This window comes from Dipodomys merriami, unplaced genomic scaffold (assembly GCF_024711535.1).
Source record: "Dipodomys merriami isolate MVZ:Mamm:240054 unplaced genomic scaffold, mDipMer1.0.p SCAF_265, whole genome shotgun sequence".
Lineage (NCBI taxonomy): Eukaryota > Metazoa > Chordata > Mammalia > Rodentia > Heteromyidae > Dipodomys > Dipodomys merriami.
Genome location: NW_027204104.1, coordinates 493,164 through 498,577, shown reverse-complemented (window position 1 = coordinate 498,577; position 5,414 = coordinate 493,164).

The following is a 5,414-nucleotide window of genomic DNA, read 5'->3' as shown; positions in this document are numbered from 1 at the left end:
AGACCTGTCCCCAAAGAAGAATGATGGATGTAAGTGAGCTCTGAGAAAATGAGTTTCACAGTATCGCCGACTAACATCTGGGGATGGCCCTGGCTTGATTACCCATCTCTGATAAGTGTGTCTCTGATAAGTGTGTTTGGAGATGACTAAGCACAGGCTTTCTAAATCAAAGAGATAAATGACAAACCCAAATAACAACTCCCACAGAGCAGGCAATATATCAACTTTTTCCATTCCAGTCAATTGACCTGATTGAATAGTTCAAGTACTTGAGTGTTTATAAAAGTGCCTATGTGCTGGGCACTGATGGCTCAAGCCTTTAATCCTAGCTATTCTGGAGGCTGAGATGTGAAGATCACCGTTCAAAGCCAGCCCTGGGAGGAAAGTCTGTGGGACTCTTATCTCCAACAAATCACTCAGGAAACTGGCAGCATCACTTTGGCTCACATGGTAGAGTGCTGTCCTTGAGCTGAAGAACTGAGGGACAGAGATCAGGCCCAGAGTTCAAGCCCCATGACCAAAAAAAAATGCCTATGAATCAGTTCTTACATGTTGCTTTTCCCATATCGAAAATCTGTAAGAACACATCTGTAATGCTTTTGGAATGCAAAAAAAGTTACCTGATGTTGCAGATAATAATTACACAGCATGTTTGGAATCTCTAAATCTTGGTTTCCTATTGGGTAAAGATGACCTAAAGCTATCTACACCATTTCATTTTACTCTTAATAATCATCCTAAGAATGGTGTTTTATTATTATTCAAACACCTACACAGGATTTCAGCTGAAAATTACAAGTCAGGTATTTAAGAGTGGAATCTAGAATTTGAACCCAGATCCAAACACACTCATGTCCACTAATGTATGAAAGAATGCAAGCAAGCAAATACTGATTTATGTACATTGCTTTCCCTGAAAGCCAAAATAAATTTACAGTTCTAAAAGAGGATGGGAGGTGGGGATGGAGGATGTGTCTGATTTGTTAGCCAAGATCCAAAAGCCAAGTGTCACATTTTTTCACCCATCTAGACTTAGAAAGATATGCATATCTAGTTACAAGCATATTTTTATAGACATGACTAGAGAACATGATTTCAATGTGGAACTATATGGGGATGAAAGGGAGGGAGAATGATGGAGTACAAATAAGATTAAATACATTGTGACTATGTAAAAAGATGGTGTAAGGAGATACACTGAAACCTACTGAATGTGCTGGTAGAGGGGTATGGAAACAAAGCATAATATAAGAGGTGAATCTGACTAAATTATAATATATGTACTGGTGAAAAAGCATATAGAAAGCTCACTGTTAAATTACACTAAAAAATGAAAACAAAAGGAATGACAGGAAAGCAAAATATGAGGGAAGGCCAGGAGGGAAGCTGAATGAGGGCAAATACGATACAAATAATTATGAGTGTATTAAAATAGAAAAATGAAACTGTTGATATTGGTTTGGAGAGAGGGGCGGGGAGGGGTGCTTGAACTCAGGATCCAGCAGGCCCTGTTCCTTAACAATTCTGCTCAAAGCTATTGTTCTATTCCTTGATCCACAGCTCCACTTCTGACTTCTTGATAATTAATTGGAGATAAGTATCTCACATAATTTTCTGTCCCAGCTGGCTTTGAATCAAGATCCTCCAGTCTCAGTCTTCTGAGTATCTAGGATTACAGGTATGAACCACCAGTGCCTGCCTACATTTGTTTCAAGGAGGGAATAAAAGAAAGTGATGGAAGAGAATGTTTAACTGAAATGGATTGTATGCAAGTATGGAACTATCACGAGACCTTTCCTTAGACAATTAATTACATGCTAATAAGAATGGTCTTTAAAAAAAGTTGGTTCTGGGTACCAGTAATTCACTCATATAACCCTAAATACTCAAGATCACAGTTTGAAGTGAACGCAGGCAGAAAAGATCATTAAGACACTTATTGCCGATTAATCACCAAAAGGACAGAAGTGGAGCTGTTATTCAAGTGGTACAATGCTAGCTTTAAGCAAAATAAAAACAAGCAACAACATCAAAAAAACTCACACACAGCTCCTAGGCCCTGATTTCAGGCTCTAGTACTGGGGGTGGGTGGGTGGGGATTGGGGGATAGTTTCTGGCTATGCATGCATTTAAGTTCCTCCTAATGAAATGCATAAGCTAATTTGGAAAAGTCCAGGAAACATGGAACAAGATCTACTATATAGTGAAACAGTAAACAGAAAAGAAATAACCCATTTATTCATTCATCCCACATACTGGCCTTCTAGGGTTAAGAATATGAAATGTGTGTCTCATACCCATAATCCTAGATATTCCGGATGCTGAAACATGGAGGATCACAATTCAAAACATCCTGGGCAGCAAAGTTTATGACACTCTATCACTAATCACCAAAATACTGTACCAGATGAATGGCTCAGTTTGTAAAACACCAGGGCTGATCCAAAGAACTGAGCAAGAACACACACTCCTGGTTTCTTGTCCAGAAACTAGGCCCACTGATGTCATTTCTTCAATTTTGTATATCCAAAAATAGAGTGTTTTTAGACACTCCAAACACTGGAGGACAGTTTGCTACATTCCTAGCTCAACCTTCTCATACTTGGACATCAGCAGAGGGATGATCATGCTATTTGTTTGGCCAGGAACACTGCTGAATGTTGCACAGGTTTTGTGTTTTTTTAATCCTGCAGGTACCATGCACATTCCCACTCACTTCTACTTGTTCAAGTGTCATGGTGAGTTTCTGGTGCACTCCATCATCAAGTGAATCAAGTCCAAATAGAAAGAAAACAAAATATTGGGTGACAGTAGTGATTTGATTTGCCTTGGAACCAAAAAGGAAAAAGGAAACTTCTCTCCAAGCTGTCGTTAATGAGGGCTTAAAAGTCCCATGGTAGGAGATAAAAATGAGGATGTATCCCAGAATCATAAGACTAATCCTTTCTTGCCTTCTCTCCCCAGGTGTTAGCTCATGAACTTGGTTCAACTTGACAGTCTTCTGTCTGCTCTTCTAACCAAGCAGCCAAGCACCTCTGTGAAAATTCATTTTACTGTGAAAACTGGAGTCTCTACAATTCAAGGAGAGGAAGCTGGTAATTTCTCTGTTTTTGTTGTTTTCTTTTTTTCCTGCCATTCCTGAAACTTGAACTCAGGGTTTGGGCACGATTCCTGAGCTTTTTTTTCTCCTCAAGGCTAGTGCTTGACCACTTAAGCCACAGTGCCACTGCTAACTTTTGCTATTTATGTGGTACTGAGGAATCAAACCCAGGGTTTCATGCATGCTGATAAGCACTTTACCACCAAGCCACATTCCCAGTCCAAGAAGCTCATAATTTCTTAATATGATCTTTATACATTTTTGTCATCCCCATCCTTCCTGGTACATTTGCAAACTCTTACCCTTTTATTCAAGCTCACTATTTAGTCCTCATTTCGCTCTCTTAACATATGGCCTGTCTTCTTTTAAATTAAATATGGCTAAGTAGCTAGCATTACAGGTGGGAGCCACCATCTCCTGGCTTTGTCATTTACTTTAACCTGTAGAAATTCAAGACAGTGTATAATTATCTCCACATACTTCTCAACTCTGCTGGTGGGATTTTGAAATGCTTACCACTCATACCCCAATCATTTGTCTGACAGTTCTTCCCCCAATATCACTATTTGTGAGAATCTTCTAGGATATCACCTTCTCCAGGAAGACTTCCCAAGCACTGTTGCTACCAGATCATGTGAAAGAATCATCCCCAAGTAGCCGCTCTTTGGTGTTCTCAGACATGTCATTATGGTTTCTATTTTGTTTCCTCTACTCCAATCCAGTTTTTAAGCAACTGGTGCACTGTAGCCAGTAAACCAAATGCATCCTTCCACCTAATTTAGTAAACCAAGTTCCCTAGACGGTTGTCGGCTCATTAATGTACCTACTGTGAGCTTTTCCATCATGACAGCAAGCCAGAGGGAATGTGACAGAGACCAACCACGTAGGTTACAAAGGCTTCTGAGTTAATATCCAGCCCTATGCTGAAATGTTCATGCCCTCTCTCTTAGGAGAAAAAGAAGTGGACAGTTCACATTTGTATTCACACCCCCTTCTTAGGACATTGGCATAATCTACAAGCATAGTTAAGTACTTCAAAAATGTTGCTGGATTAATGAAGGTAATGCAGAAATTACTTGACCTCATTCCTTTCAAATTGATCAAAATAAAGAATTGTTCAAGATTATATTCCTTAGATGGAAGCACTTAATGTAACTTTCAGGGAAAAATTCCATCTAGAGACCCTTGATCAGCATCTTCTTGAAAACACAATTTTGAATGTTATTATTCTTCAGTTGTACAAAGGAGTTCTCATGTAACAAAGCAGTTCATGAATACAATATATCTTGATCCATGTCACCCCTTTCAACCCGTCCCTTCCCTACCCAGCCCTTCCTTCACTCTTAATTTTGCAGCAGATGCATTGGATTCTTGACTGCATTTCCCCCCATTTTGCTATTTGTTCACAATTTTCCTCTTGACTCCACCCATATTTTCCAGTACCTGCTTCCTAGTGTTTCATTTTGCTAAAATCTGGCTATGCCTTTCTAAGGAATTACATATTTGAGTTCTCCCTTCAATCCATCATATTTCAGTGAACACATTTGTATATACATACATACCACCAACCATATTTACTGATGAGTTTACAAGCTAAATCTACCATCCACAATAGAAGGGGAAACATGCATTGACTTTACTAATTTTTTTAATGTAAATTAAATCTCAATTTCGGTGACATTAGATGGCAGCTCACAAGGAGTTCCCCACCTTACACACACACTGAAACAGGAATTGACCAGAGTAAGAATCTCTTATTCAGGTCTGAGAAGGTGGCTCAGTGGTAGAGTGTTTGCCTTGCATGCATGAGGCCATGGGTTCGATTCCTCAGCACCATATAAGCAGAAAAAGCCAGAAGTGGGACTGATGCTCCAGTGGTAGAGTGCTAGCCTTGAGCTGAAGAGCTGTGGGACAGCGCCCAGGCCCAGAGTTCAGGCCCCATGACCGGACCCAAAAAAACAAAACAAACCAACAAAAAAAAACCCATAATCTCTTCCTGCATTTCCAGAGTAAAAGACAATTGCATGATGCTCATTTTGTCTTATTCTTAGCAAAGGTAGCAAAATGATCTTTGTTAATGCAACCTGCAAAAGCAGATCTGTGCATCAGTAGAGTGCAGCATTGAGAAATGGTTCCATGTACCTCTGTGACATTCCAGCTCCAAATCTCAGCATCCTAGCTTCAGAAAGCTCCATGAAGTCAGCTCGATGACACTTGGGATTGTTCAGCTGTGGAAGGAGGAAAAGCAATGAGTTTGGGGGCACTGGGAACACAGGAGCCTACTTCTTATAATGAAGGGCACGGTGTTTAGAAG